The 16,429-nt window shown below is 45.0% G+C and overlaps 1 protein-coding gene across 4 annotated transcripts in view; it reads right to left on the bottom strand.

The window, feature by feature from the left end:
• The window catches only part of LOC311235219 (myosin phosphatase Rho interacting protein), a 178,900-nt gene that overhangs the window by 86,527 nt on the left and 75,944 nt on the right, over positions 1 to 16,429 (bottom strand). The window lies entirely within an intron of this gene.

Here is a 16,429-nt window from a genome sequence, read left to right as displayed (position 1 = left end):
ATGTATTTATCTATGTATGTATGTATTTATTTATGATTTATTTATTTATCTATGTATTTATCTATGTATTTATCTATGTATTTGTCTATGTATTTGTCTATGTATTTATCTATGTATTTATTTATTTATGTATTTATCCATGTATTTATTTATTATTCTTTTGATTTTTTTTATCCACTTTTTCTCCTCTTTTAAATTTTTTTTCTCCCATCCCAATTTCGCTGTACCAATTCTCGCCTCCTGTCTTGAACGTTGCTCGCATATGCCCCCCACTGGCCGGTTGTAGGGAGGATAAAAGCCTTGCATCACCTCCCCTCCGATACACGAGGAGGCAGCCTGTCATATCTTTTCACCTGCCAGCGCGGACTCTCATTGGCAAGGTGTAACGTGTGGGAGGCTCAGGCGTCCCCCAACCGACCTGTATGAGTCGCTGTCCACAACGTCCAGATTACCACCCATCGACTTCCACCCGCTAACTCTGCCAATTGAGTTAGTATGACGGCCGGCCCAAGCCAGAGGCAACGCCGACAGCCGGATTCGAACCCGGTGTCTCTTGCGTTGGTGACGAGCGCAATGTCCGCTGCACCACCCAGCCGCCCTTCCATGTATTTATTTATGTATTTATTTATGTATTTATCTATGTATTTATTTATGTATTAGCATTCCTCATTGAAACCAAGGGGCACAGCTAGCTGCAAGCCTTATGCTAGTATTGCCCCTTGAGGAATGCTAATAAAAGCTAACGTGCCATTTCTGGGAAACGGAATAAATACACAAATAAAGGGTAATAAACAGGACATCATATGTGAGTGTAACGGATATGTACCGCGATAGTGTGACTATGGTACATAGAAGTAAAACTCACTCCCCAGAGGCATCCAAACTGAGCGCTTAGAGAGGATATCCTTTCTTGGCGCAGCGGTTTGTGATGTCGCCCGCAGTGTGGACGCCCGGGGTTCGACTCCCACTCAAAGCATGGTCGAAGTGTTTGGCAGGTACAGCGTTGTACCGGCTACAGTGGTGCCGTTTGACCCGGATGCCTGAGTGGTGCGAGTTTAGGGGGGGTGAATGTAACGGATATGTACCGCGATAGTGTGACTACGGTACATAGAAGTGGTCGAAGTGTTTGGCAGGTACAGCGTTGTACCGGCTACATGAGCACGTAATCCATTTTTACATTTAGTCATTTAGCTGAACGCTTTTATCCAAAGCGACTTACAAGTTCTGTACGACAAGTGAGCAGGAAGGGTACAACTCTTACAGCTGAGTAACAATGATTGTTCATCAAACAGAAACAATGCTGAAACTTGGGTGCTGCAATGTTGAATGTTTTTGTTCCGTCACACATCCTTCCTCCGACAGGAACGGCCGAGCCGCCACGGTGGCGCAAAAAGCACGGCGTGCGCGTCGACGGGGCGCTCCGTACGCAGGTAAGACATTCTCACACACACACAACCGCAAACATAATCTGCGCAAGCAAGTTGTTTATCCTGCTGCCACACAAGCACCCGGATGAACTTCTGTGAAAAGAACCGTCTGTTCTCTGAATAAAAACACTACGAGTTCACACGGGTTCACACAAAGAGTGTTTGATTTCACCTTCATCTCAAACGCCTCGCAGCGATGACTAGACACAAACATGACTAGACGACACACCATCCATCATCAACCGTAGACGTAGACAACAAGGTGCAGGACCGCCGGAATAATAGTGGTTTGTGTGTTTGTGTGCACGCCTGGAGGGTTTATCATGGAGGTTTATGTAAAGGGCACAGTGGCTGTGTGTGTGTGTGTGTAGACACAGCTCATGTACTGTGTGAATGGACGATTGTTGGCCTGGCGTGGGACAGATAAGAGGATCTGTTGGTATTAAGCCTTTTAACAAAGTCACTGAATGAACCTCTGTTGTACTCGCTGGCTGAACGCTGAAAGGACTCCTCATTGTGTGCACGTGCCAATCAAACACTCGTAGGACATTTGGACACATGGAAAGACGGCCCCTTTAAGAGCACTTATCCACAAGGGTTAATAATATACTTCTGGAATATGACTTTTGATGTCTGCTCTCCAAATGACTGAAAATGGAGAAATTGGAGAATGCCAGACGAGCGGACGTTGACGGAGGGACTTGTATTTTACTCAATGAAGTAACACAAGCACCGCATAACCAGTAACCACTAGGCGCTTTGCTTCTAGCTGCCTCCTCTGGACTCAAAATACAGGCCGAATTACAGGCACCAGGATGCCACATACAGGTTCCAAGCAGTCAGTAAAAAGGAGACGCAGATGATAAATTACAGCCGTCGGTGGATAGAGAACAGATTAGGAGATAGAGCGGCGGAACCAAATTAAAAGGTACGGGGTTCACGTTCAGCTAAGTGGCGAATTAAAGCCGGCTTCCTCGGCCAGGCTGAGCGTCATAACCACAGCCTGTCAGTCACGCAGACGGCCACGCCCCTGGATGGTCTTTCATGTGGACAGAGAAGTCAATGGTTAACCGTGTGTGGTGATCCCTCCCCCCCCCCCCGTCTGCCCCCGCTGCTGAGTTTCATCCTCAATTAATTTAAGGTCGCCTACTGCAGTGGCTCTCCACCGGTGGTACTTGGGCCGCCTGCTGGTGGTACTTGGAGAATTTTTTTTTTTTAATTAAAAAAATATTATAACAGTATTATAACACATTTGCTTTCAGTTTAGCTGGTCGTCCGTACTAATACACATTGGCCGTATTAGGGGGTGGGAAACTGATGGGTGGGGATCGGGCGTTGTGGACAGCGACTCCTACAGGTCGGTTGGTGCGCCTGCGCAGTGGAATCAGGAAGTGTGGGGGCAGCGTGAGCCTCCCACGCGTTACTCCTCACCACTGAGAGATCGAGCTGCGCAGGTGAAAAGATGCGACTGCTGTTACCTCAAGTACCGGAGGGGACTTGTGCTATGTATGACTTAGTCCACATTGCAGCTGGCTTGTGGGAGGCAAGAAACAGCGTTCGTGACAGGGGAGGGTTGAATTGGATGATACGAAATTGGGATGGGAGAAAAATATAGAAAATGGGAGAAAAAGTGGATACAAAAAAATATATATTCCTAGGCGGCTGGGTGGCGCAGCGGAGATTGCGCTCGTCACCAACGCAAGAGACTCCGGTCTCAAATCCGGGTGTCAGCATTGCCTCCGGCTTGGGCCGGCGGTCATACTAACTCAATTGGCAGAGTTAGAGGGTGGAAGTTGTGGACAGGTCGGTTGGGGGACGCCTGCACAGCAGACAGGAAGTAGCGGGGGTAGTGTGAGCCTCCCACGCGTTACACCTCGCCACTGAGAGTCTGCGCTGGCAGGTGAAAAGATGTGACAGGCTGCCTCCTCGTGTACCGGAGGGGACACGTGATGCAAGGCTTCTATCCTGCCTACAACCGACCAGTGGGGGGCATAGTCGAGCAACGTTCAAGACAGGGGAGGGGAGAATTAGAAATACGAAATTGGGATGGGAGAAAAATTGAAAAAATAAGGAGAAAAAGTGGATAAAAAAAAAGATAAGATATTCCTAATATTCTTCCCCTTGGGGCAATTCAGGCATCATAGCAGCATGGGGGAGGGGAGGTACAGGTAGTAGAAGACTAATAAAAATAGAATAAAAAGGCAGTGTAAACAATATAATTAACTCTGGACATGTGCATATGGGAAACACGGTGCGAGATGAGGGTATGTATGCCCTCTCAGTTACACACATGCTCTAGTGTTTTTTTTTTATTTTTTTTTTTTTAATCTTTTCCCCCCTCCTTTTCCCTCTGTTTTTCTCCCATCCCAATGTTATGCCAATTCCCAATCCCCTTCCTGGTCGCTGCGCACCTACCCCCTACAGTCGGTCTGGGAGAGTGGATGCTATCACATGCTTCCTCCGACACATGTGTAGCCAATCAACCGCTTCTTTTCACCTGGCAGCGCGGACTCTCACTGAGAGGGTGTAACGTGTGGAAGGATCCCACTACCCTCCTTAGATCCTTCCCTCGCTGAACAGGCGCCCCGACCGAACTGTAGGAGTCGCTGTTTTACAACGACAGGGACCCACCCACTGGCTTTCCCACCCTCTAACACTGCCAATTGTGTTAGTACGACGGCCGTCCAAGCCGGAAGCAACGCCGAGAGCTGGGCTCGATACCAGTATATCCTGCGTTGGTGGCGAGCGCCTTGCCCACTGCGCCACCCGGCCACCTCATGCTCTAGTGTTTTATCCTATCCACTAGCCTAGCCTAGCTTAAAACTCTGGGGGAGGTTTTTGGCCAAAGCTTGGCTATAATTTGTGCTAAGCTAGGCTAGCTGATCCGTATCCGCTTCCATTAATTTGTGCTAAGCTAAGCTAGCTTGTAGCCGGATAGCTTTCTACTGAACGCACAGAGAGGAGATTGGTATCTATGTTCTTGTCTGACTCTGGAGAAGACGGTAAGAACATTTCACATAATGCTGGCATGTTCCTTTAATCAGTCCTACAGTCATTCACGCGGCACGTTTAAAGACTCGTCAGAAACTCGTCAGGTTGGTGGTTAAACGCCGGTCAGCTGTTTGGGCTCAAACTACCACAGAATCATCTCCACATGGTGCAATCAGCTCTGAGCGTCATCGATCCACAACGCTAGGGTCAACTGGAGGTCAGAGCCCTGTGACTCTCAGACACGGGTGAGAAGAACAGAGAGAGAAAGAGACAGACAGAGAGAGACAGAGAGAGAGATAGAGACAGATACAGAGAGAGAGGGAGAGAGAGACAGAGAGAGGGAGAGAGAGACAGAGACATAGAGACAGAGACAGAGAGAGACAGAGAGGGAGAGAGAGACAGAGAGGGAGAGAGAGAGACAGAGACATAGAGAGACAGAGACAGGAAGAGATAGAGAGAGAGACAGAGAGACAGAGATAGAGAGACAGAGATAGATAGACAGAGACATAGAGAGACAGATACAGAGAGATATGAGAGAGAGGGAGAGAGAGACAGAGACAGAGACATAGAGAGACAGAGACATAGATAGAGAGAGACAGAGACATAGAGAGACAGACAGAGAGACAGAGACATAGATAGAGAGAGAGACAGAGAGAGATAGAGAGACAGAGAGAGACAGAGATAGAGACATATATATATATATATAGAGAGAGAGAGAGAGAGAGAGAGAGAGAGAGAGAGAGAGAGAGAAAGAGAGAGAGAGAGAGAGAGAGAGAGAGAGAGAGAGAGAGAGAGAGAGAGAGAGAGAGAGAGAGAGGGCAGTATTGAAGATGAGAGGATGGAACAAGAGAGTAATATGGTATAGTTGGTTGTCACGGTGACTATAAGTGCAGTGTTTTGTCCTCTGGGCTGTCTGTCTCCAACGGTCTGTGTAAACAAACAAACACTGAGGACACGTGGGCTTGTCCCTGGGCCATGAGGGGGTCATGAGGGGGTCATGGGATGCTCCTGGAGATTAACAGCAGAGAGCGGCCTCCGATGGAGAGGTTGAAATCAATTTCATGATGCCATCACAGGCTGCCCCGCGAGAGACCGATCCTCCCTTGAGCTTTAAAATGTATACAAAATCAAATCAAACTAGAATTTTTATATAACCCCCCACAGTGGTGTGTTCAGTTGGTACGTCCCAGCAGGGACCAGGATGTAAGCTATATGATGCCCATGTTATTGGTTGCAATACAGACGCACAGTTGACACACGCTATAGTCTCCTCTCTTGTTATTTCACACAAACAGCTACCCCTAGTAGCTGGCTTCTTATGATGCCGACATAGACATATTTTCAGAGTGAATTTATTAACTCACCTTACGGTGTCGCTTGTCGTTGTCAACATGAACAATAAACATAGCCGTCTGTGGCAACGCTAGCTCACTAGCTAACGTTAAAAAAAATAATAATAAGCTTGCTAACGTTAGCTCACTAACGTTACTGGGATTAAAGCAAGCTTTCAGGAGGGGCGGGGGGGGGGCCGTGGCGAGGCTCGAGAGAGGACTCCTCTTCATTTAGCGTGAAAGGCGAAAACAATTAGGCGCTCTCCAAATTTTTTTTGTGTATCTAAAAATCGAACTATTAAGTCAGATAGCGATTTATTATGAAAGTATACAGTGCAATTACAATTTCAATACCTTTCCAGCACTTTATACACAATTCAAGCACATTTCAAACCTTGAAAACACCACATTGAAATACAAGCATTTTCAAGGATTTCCAGCACCCGTACAAACCCTGTACCTAGCCCCCCCCCCCCCCCTCTGTCACCTAGCCCCACCCCTTCTCCCTAGCCCCGCCCCTTCTCCCTGGCCCGCCCCTTCTCCCTGGCCCACCCCTTCTCCCTGGCCCGCCCCTTCTCCCTGGCCCGCCCCTTCTCCCTGGCCCGCCCCTTCTCCCTGGCCCACCCCTTCTCCCTGGCCCGCCCCTTCTCCCTGGCCCGCCCCTTCTCCCTGGCCCGCCCCTTCTCCCTGGCCCCGTCACTCTCTCCACAATGGTTCCTTTGTATGAGCAGCACCCAGGCGTTGCACAATGTGGAATATTGTCAGCAGCCACAGACCCTCCTCCCGGGGCGGGCAGCGTGTCGAAGTGTCCTTGAGCAAGACACTTAACCCCTAGCTGCTCTCGATGGGCAGGTGGGCACCTTGCACGGTCGCCTCCGCCGTCGGTGTGTGAGTGAATGGGTACAAAATTTGAAGAACAAATTGTAAAGCGCTTTGGATAAAAGGCGTTATATAAATGCAGCCATTTACCATTTCCAGTACACAGCGCTCCCACGACTAACGGCAGACACCCAGACCCTGTAATGAGCGAGTGGGCAGCGACCCCACGTACACTTTTAAACACGGCTTCACTTCTCTTTCCTTCTGTTCTCCACACAATACAGACTCTCCTCTCCCTTTATTCTCTCCGTTTCCTCCGTCTTCTTATTATCTCTCTCCAGGTGTCGTCTCTGGAGTCAGAACAGTGTTCATTAGGAGACGTCCAGGATGTGGTAATTAGACCTGAGTGAGTGTATGAGTGAGTGAGTGAGTGAGTGAGTGTGTGAGTGAGTGTGTGAGTGACTGTGTGAGTGACTGTGTGAGTGTGTGAGTGAGTGAGTGAGTGAGTGAGTGAGTGAGTGAGTGAGTGAGTGAGTGAGTGAGTGAGTGTGTGAGTGAGTGAGTGAGTGAGTGAGTGAGTGAGTGAGTGAGTGAGTGAGTGTGTGAGTGACTGTGTGAGTGACTGTGTGAGTGTGTGAGTGAGTGAGTGAGTGAGTGAGTGAGTGAGTGAGTGAGTGAGTGTGTGAGTGACTGTGTGAGTGACTGTGTGAGTGTGTGAGTGAGTGAGTGAGTGAGTGAGTGAGTGAGTGAGTGAGTGAGTGAGTGTGTGAGTGAGTGTGTGTGAGTGTGTGAGTGAGTGAGTGAGTGAGTGAGTGAGTGAGTGAGTGAGTGAGTGTGTGAGTGACTGTGTGTGAGTGTGTGAGTGAGTGAGTGAGTGAGTGAGTGAGTGAGTGAGTGAGTGAGTGAGTGAGTGACTGTGTGAGTGAGTGAGTGAGTGAGTGAGTGAGTGAGTGAGTGAGTGAGTGAGTGAGTGAGTGAGTGAGTGAGTGACTGAGTGACTGAGTGACTGAGTGAGTGACTGCGTGAGTGAGTGAGTGAGTGAGTGACTGACTGACTGACTGACTGACTGACTGAGTGAGTGTTGCCCTGCTCACCCAGAGCTCTGCAGCTTCAGTAAAACATCCCGTTCTTGGGCACCCAAGTGGCGACCCATGTAACGCGCTGCGTCGTAAAGCGGCCGACCCGGGTTCGATTCCCGGACCCGGCGTCCTTTGCCGAATGTCTTCCCCCCGCTCTGTCTCCCGTTCTTCCTCTATCTCTCTCTCTACTGGACTGCCCGGTAGTACAAACAAATAAAAATCTACCAAAAAAATAATAAACCTGTTCTTCCCCAGAACTCTAACCAGAAGAACTCTTAACCTGAAGAACTCTAACCAGAAGAACTCTAACCAGAAGAACTCGTCCAGATAAATATGTGGTTCTTTTGGCAGCCAGGCTATTCGCCTACTTTCCGTTTTTTTCTCCGATGCGAAGCAAATTCTGTTCCAATGATCAAGGATTGCATTGGGGGGGGGGGGGGGGGGGGGGGACAGACGAGCCAGGTTCTGGATGGTAATCAGGAACCTGCCTGGCGCTATTAAAAAAGCACAACGTGGGGGGAAGTGACACAACATCCTGGTGTTACATTTCGTAGAGTTATTGATTCTAATAAGAGCAGGAGCTGAGCGCCAGACAGCTAATAAAAGTGCGTTCTCCCTGTTCTGAACGACGCACAGGGCTCCTGTGATTACTACCCCCCACCCCTCTCTCTCCCTCTCTCCCTCTCTCTCTCTCCCCTGTGACTGTCACTTCCAATTCCCATTACAGGGCTGTCTGATGTAACCGCTGGAGCCGTTTAAACAGGGTATGAGTTACGTCTCTGGTGTCGCCTGCATCCTCTTATTCACCGCGTTCAAGTTTGTTTATTAATTGTCATAGTAAAATACAGAATACTTTATCATGAAATGCTTTTTTCTGTATGAGCCCCTGGGAGTGTGCTAGATAAAAATAGATAAAAAGTATAAAATAGAAAGTAAAGTGTTCAGTCAATATACATATATATAATACAGAGTAAGAAGAGTAACTGAGGTACAATGCAGAAATGGGATGAGGTACACACTTAGGGTAAGGTGCAATGAGGTATGAATTGTAGTGCAAATCTCTTATATATAGTGTGTTAAAGTGTCTAAAGTGAGTAAAGTGGGTGTTAACTAAGGTGAGTGTTTATTTAAGTTTATTTCTCAGGCCGTTTCCCATGCGGCCCGCTCACCCCCCCCCCCCCCCCTGTGGGAACTATGAACTGTGAACACCTGCAATTTGATTACCAACACCTGTTCCTCGATAACAGATGCCTGTACGGCAGTGGCTCAGGAGGTAGAGCGGTCGTCTGGTAATCAGAAAGGTTCCCCGTTCGATTCACGCTCCTCCCAGGGGCAGCGTGTCGAAGTGTCCTTGAGCAAGAAGACACTTAACCCCCCGAACTGCACCTTGCATCGTTGCCTCCGCCGTCGGAGTGAACGGGTGAGTGTGCGGAACAAAAAACTGTAAAAGCGCTTTGGAAAATCCAAATCAAATACTTAATTGAATGAATTCCCAGGTGGTTCGTCAGAAGACTGTTTCTGTTCGGTACCTAAGCAGCAGCAGCAGCAGCAGCAGCAGCAGCAGCAGCAACAACAGTCCTTCACACTCGGTCCAGAGCCGGGGGGTCCATGAGGAAACAGGACGAGCTGGCGAGGAGCGAGGAGCGTCCAGGTCCAACTCCTCCCGCGCCAGGCCGTACCCATAATGACACTCACGCAACGGAGCTTCGCTTAGCGACTCCGAGACAACAGCAGTAAACAGCCTGACTGAGTCGAGCCAGCAGTCACCCCCCCCCCCCCCCCCTCCAGTGCCAAAGGCATGGAGTCATCTCTGGATATCAAAACACACACACACATTCATATATATACACACTCACTCACTCGCACACGCCTGATCAACCACAAACATGTACATGACACGAGCACACGTACAATCAAACATAGGAGGCTTCCACAACCTGAAACACACATACACAATTGAATGAATGAATTTTTATTCACACACACACACACACACACACACACACGATATATTACATATATACATATCTTCATGGTGAGAATATCGTCGTGGAGATTGTGTGCGTGTGCCAGGTCTCCAGAGAAGCTATTTAAAGCTTTTGGAGGGAGCCTGATCACAAATATGAACAAGCAAAAACATACAATGTGGGGTAGGCTTACACGTATACCTACTAACAAACATACAACATAGATACATAAATACAGACAATTAATCTGTACACACACACACACACCAACAAGTAGCCTATATGAGCGCAGGCCCACACACACATACAGAGCGAACGGGGCGGTAATAGAAATGACAGATTGATAGCGTCGGCACAATTACATTCATCAGCGTCTCACTGTCTCTTTGTTGCTCTAATTGTGGTCGTAACTGAAACTAGTCGAGACTTAACGACCTGCCGTCACCTTCTTCACACGCCACATCATACTGGGGAGCTGACGCAAATGTAGGGCTGCCCATTAGGGCTGTCCTCGAAGCCCGTTTTTGGGCTTCGAACTTCGTCAGGGTTTTTCCAACGGACGTTCGAACCTTGGTTTTTAATAATAATTTTTAAAAAATTCAAAAAAAAAAAGATAAATCAATTTTTTTTATAGATATTCTCAAACTAAATCCTCAATTTGAATAAAGTGAGTGATCTGATTAAATGAGTATTTTTTTTTAAAATTAAATCAACTTTCTTTAATGAATATAACTCATCAGTTTTAATACTATAATATTAGTGTATAATCTTTATCTGCAACTGTGAAGAAAAAACCCATTGGTTTAAATAGAATCAATACACACATAAAGAAATATATATATATATTATTTCTTTTATAATTTTTTTTTAATTCTAATGTTGATTTAGAATTCGAATGCCAACGTAACAAACGAAGGTCCGAACGTTCAAACGTTTGGGCTCAGCCCTGCGGCCACATTATACTGGGTAGCTGACGCAAACGTAGGGCTGCCTATAATATTGCCAGTCTCAACAGAACCAGGCTGTAAATCCACGCAGCGCCGGTGATACTAACTCACATCACACACGTTCTTCAAGTTTGGTGCAACGCGTATTGACCAATAACACATCACTTCCTGTCTATCGTGCATTTTGATTGGATCAGTGGGTCATTAGGTTTGGCTTATCAAGTAGGATCAGTATGATATAATGATACATATTGATACCATCAGTATGATATGATACATATTGATACCATCAGTATGATATGATACATATTTGATATACCATCCGTATAATATAATAATTCATATTGATACCATCAGTATAATATAATCATTCATATTGATACCATCAGTATAATATAATAATTCATATCGATACCATCAGCAGGATGGTCTGCTTGGGGTCATTCATAGCAAATTTTGTGATTGTACATGTAGGGGTCAGGAGATGCGTTAATTTGAAAATCGAAGGATTGGCCTCATGGGGGAACCAAAATCAATAGGTTGCCTCCTCTCTGGGTTCTGAATATACACAGCAAATTATAATAATTTAATTAAATGTTTCTAAAAATCTAAGAGTAGTCTACTGACACACTAATACAGAAAAAATGTTATTAACATCCAAGACGATTTATACAAAAACTCTTGGGTGCCTAAGACTTTTGCACAGTACTGTTTTCTATCCACTTTAGCAAAAAATACACACACACTACTGTGAGAAAATAATAATCATGTAACCGAGGAATGGTCCACCTATACTTTTAAATATATAGTAATATAAAATTAGACTTGATGACTTGATAGCTTAGACTTATGATTTTTATTATCAGCAATGTTATAACATTCTACTGGTAAACAAAACACCGTAAAGGTGTGTGTGCATCATCATCATATATATATTTACTTTTTAATTGCATGAAACATTATGAAGTATTCTCTTGTTCCGCTCTTCCACGTTCTGCACGGTATCTACTGGACTCTGTAGTACCCCCCATAGATATATATAAAGACGGTACCCCCCCGTCAGTGTAGCTGGGGCGCCGTGACGTCATCTTCAACGCGACACACACGGACAATAGAGAATTTCGACACTAGCTATCAAGCTACTGTATGAATCCAGTGCCTTATTAGCTCATTTACACTAGCCGCAATGCTAACGGTTAGAACGCGAGGCTACTACCAGTTCATCCACCTCGGCGCCTCCATATTCCATTGCCGTTTCTGAATAAAACATGTAGGGCTAACGTTTGAACTCGCTAAACTGACTCTCTCCACTTCTCTCACGCTCTCGTATCCCTGTTCTTTGTTTCCTCCAAACAAACCTGTGGCACCGCCTCTCCGTCTCTGGGTGTGTGCGTGCATGCGTGTATGTGCGTGTACGTGAGGTAAATTGGGGCGAGTGTGTGTGCATTTTCATCTCAATGCAGTCTCATCTCAACCGTGGCGGCTTATAAACTGATGTGAGGGATTGTGAGAAACATCACGATGTCCACGATACGCTTAAAAAGTGTATTGTTTATGAACTGTACCCGATATCTATTTAATATCGTCATATCGCCCACCCCTACCATAAAGACAAACATAAATAACCTACTTGGCAGAAGTACCCTTCCCCCGAGTTTTGTACCTCTGCATTCTACCTCACTGTTACTCATTTTACTCTGTATTGTATATTGTATATATGTATATTGACTTTATTTACTTCTTAATTACTTTTTTTTACTTTAATTTCTTTTGACTGTATGCAGCAGCACACGCAGGGGCTCATACAGAAACAAGCATTTCATTATAAAGTATTCTGTATTTATTTGTGACAAATAATAAACAAACTTGAAACTTGAGAAGGTAACAGCAGCAACGTACATCAGATACTATTGTTTCTTCTTATCCCTGACCTTGATACCCCCCTGCCCCCCCTCCTTTCTGGAGCATATACACAGGAACATAAAGCTCTATACGTCACACTGAGCCATATGGTGGATATCTGACAGATGTTGTCGGGGTTAAGTGCATCACTGAGCCATATGGTGGATATCTGACAGATGTTGTCGGGGTTAAGTGCATCACTGAGCCATATGGTGGATATCTGACAGATGTTGTCGGGGTTAAGTGCATCACTGAGCCATATGGTGGATATCTGACAGATGTTGTCGGGGTTAAGTGCATCACTGAGCCATATGGTGGATATCTGACAGATGTTGTCGGGGTTAAGTGCATCACTGAGCCATATGGTGGATATCTGACAGATGTTGTCGGGGTTAAGTGCATCACTGAGCCATATGGTGGATATCTGACAGATGTTGTCGAGGTTAAGTGCATCACTGAGCCATATGGTGGATATCTGACAGATGTTGTCGGGGTTAAGTGCATCACTGAGCCATATGGTGGATATCTGACATAGGGCTGGGCGATATGGAAAAAAATCATATCGCGATAACGATATGATAATTTTATTTTATTTCTCGATATCAATAATTATCGAATTGTTATAAGTAAAAAAATTTCAAAAAAAAAAAAAAATTATTTAATTTTTTTTAACAACAGATGTATGTTTATTTTGCAGCAATTCTTTGTCATTGCCGCCATCTTTAGTGTTACATCCCCTCACACTCCAGTTCTCAGGCTGCAGCTGGTTTAAAAGCTAAAGTAAACCGGCTTCTCTGCTGGCTGTGGCTCCAGAGGAGTTGAACAGTTCTGGCTCTGCTCGTTTATTTTCGATCTTTTGGCGCTTTTTTGGTGGACAAACCACCGCACATGTGCACTGTGACTCGTGACTGGAGTCTAGTTCTGCTAGCACACATAGCCTACTGTGTACAGACGGTTTCAAAATGTATTTTAAATTAGAAAGCAAACAAAATAAATGGACAAGAGAAAAAGAAATCTGAATTTGGTCAGTATTGTCATTTGGACAAGCAAAGCCATTACTTTAAGTTGCAGGCAAGAAAGACAAGTCTGTCCACTGTCTCTGGTTTTAAAACTGCCCTGTTGCAGGTAAAAAAAAAAAAAAAAACGATTTTTCGATTTTTTTTTATTTCGATATTCGATATCGATTATTAAAATATATCACGATATTTATCGTTATCGTTATATCGCCCAGCCCTAATCTGACAGATGTTGTCGGGGTGACAATAAAGCTTTCTACTTCTACTTCTACTAGGCTGACCCTTTTTTATATATAAAGTTCAACTAATATCTGTATAGAGGGAAGAAAGCCTTTATGGAACTACAGTCAGTTTTATACATCAGTCTATAAACCAAGCAGTTTTCTATATCAGTGTATAAATCAAGCAGTTTTCTACATTAGTCTATAAACCAAGCAGTTTTCTATATCAGTGTATAAATCAAGCGGTTTTCTACATCAGTCTATAAACCAAGCAGTTTTCAACTGCTCCCTTATACCGATAGATTCTATATTTTCATTGTTTTTATCATCTATTCATTTCCAGGTTCTTATTTGCCAAGCGTTGCCCTGTAGTTCTGTTTCCATGGATAATAAGGAGACATAATGACGGCACCCCCCCCCTCCTCCTCCTCCTCCTCCTCAGAATGTTCACTCTGTGCTCCGACACTCTTCTGGTCGGCAGAGCAACGAGGTGTGGGCGGTTTAATGTTACACTCAGGATGAGGAGGATGAGGAGGAGGAAGAACAGTGTGTGAGCTGGTGCACCCCTAGCAAGAGAGAGAGAGTGGAGTGAGAATTATCTTGTGTTGGTCTGACTCAGGTTGAGATGAACTGCTGCTTCAGTGGTAAACAGACCAGGGCTTTTCCGACATTTCGACTACGAATACGATGAAATGAGGCAAATTCTAATGAAATTTGAATATTAATAAGGGTACAATTGACATGTTATTACCACATCAAAGCGGGCATAAAATGTGTAAATTCAAATTGGTTCCGACAGCCCTAGTCATGACGGTTGTAGGCTTGCCGTGGTCATCTGTGTACTCTGTGTTTTGTAATGTAATGCCACATTACTTGCACACACCCCCCCCCCCCCCCCCCCATTGAGCTTTCATAGTGGAGCGGACCTCCGTGTACCAATTTCCTACATGTCTCGCGCCAGTTTACACAATTTTTCCCACGCTGTTTAGACTTCTGTCATGTCGTCATCATCCGATGTCAAAATAAAGAGTCTAGGTTATCTCCGTTTCCAATATTTCTAAATAAAACTGGCAGTTTTCACACTTCATTTAGAAAAGCCATTCAAATTTCTCAATTTTCTTCAGATGATGAAAAAAGACATGGTCCAAATGTATATGAATTGGAATGGATGACGATTAGCGATAGTAAAACTAAATTTAGCGTCATCTACCTGCCAACGTTTTACCGGACCAATCCTACCCATTTAATCATGATCCTGCCCTACTCTCTCTTGGCACGGAGCGAGTGTTCAGAGTAAAATGCAGATCGGTGTCACATTAAATGCAGGTCGATGTCAACCAAAACGCAGAGCAGCGTTTTGTGTGACACCAACGTCCGCGCATTAGAAAATTGGAGCTTCGCACTTCGTGCTTCGAACTGCGGTGCAACACGGCCATCCCGGGTTCAACTCCCGGACCCGGCGACCTTTGCCGAATGTCTTCCCCCATCTATCCTCCCATACTTCCCCTCTCTCTCTCTGCCGGACTTGTCCGAAGAAAACAATAAAATATCTACCAAAAACATAAAAAAATTAAATAAAAAAAGTTTCACTTTTATTTAGAGCAGATTTAACATTGTGTGAAGTAGGGGTGTAACGATGCGACCTCACAACGATTAATTTCTATTACGATTATTCAGGCAACGATTCAATCATGACGAGGCATCATGAAATCTCTTCATTTGACCACGATTGGATTCGATTGGATTCTATTAATTTTCTATCAGTTAATTCCCCAAAAAGATTTGAACACACAAATGTGGCTGGGGGAACTGATTCACTCAGCATGAATGGACTATAGGTAAATAAAAACAATACACAAAAAAAAAATTAAAATTTTTTTAAAAAATTATTTCAATTAATTTAGATTATAATCTATTCTAACATTTTCAAAACTATGCAGTTGAATCGTCACATTAGAATCGATGCATTTAGATTAATCGATGCATCGTTACACCCCTAGTGTGAAGGAGAGAAAGGGCTCTAGAGACAGATTAAACCCTGCAGCAGCTCGACTGGAGAGGAGCTCAGAGGACCAGTCCAGACCAGCAACTAGGCCTGCCACGATAACACATTTTGCTGGGCGATTAATTGCCCCCGAAAATATCGCGATAAGCGATATTATTGCGACCGGTTAGAGAATTTTTTTGAGAAATTTATTTCCCCAAACTTTTATTTTGAAGCCCACCGCTCCTTCTTTTCCGGTGTTTAAGACTTTTATTTTGAAGCCCACCGACCGGACCGGAAGTATTGTTGTGATTATCCTAGCCGACAACTTGTCTCGTCCGGTTGTGTTTTTTAGTTTTAACGTTAGCTACTAACGTTAGATGCAGCTACTACAGGCAATCAACGATGAGGAGGAAACGTCAAAGCAGTATTATAATAGAATAGCTGTGGTGCGTAGGCACTGCAGCACGACTCGAAAACGACCTGTTATAATAAATTAATTCATGTTTAACTTGTCCCCGTCTCCAGTCCTTTGACTAGCCCCACCCGTTCATTGTAAACAATGATGCATGTAATTGTATTAACGTTATTCTGTGTTATTCTAACGTTACACTACAAATAACGCTACTTGGTTAAAAGGAGCAACACTATTGAGAAATGTAGTTAAGCTATGTGGTGTTGCCCCACGGAGCTCCTGTGCTGTGCTGTAGTAAAGCCAGCGGCCCGCCTCCCAACACGGACAGTG

Source organism: Notolepis coatsorum, assembly GCF_963971535.1.
Source record: "Notolepis coatsorum genome assembly, chromosome: 10".
Lineage (NCBI taxonomy): Eukaryota > Metazoa > Chordata > Actinopteri > Aulopiformes > Paralepididae > Notolepis > Notolepis coatsorum.
Note: the sequence above shows the minus strand (reverse complement) of the source record. Positions and strands in the feature narration are given on the sequence as shown.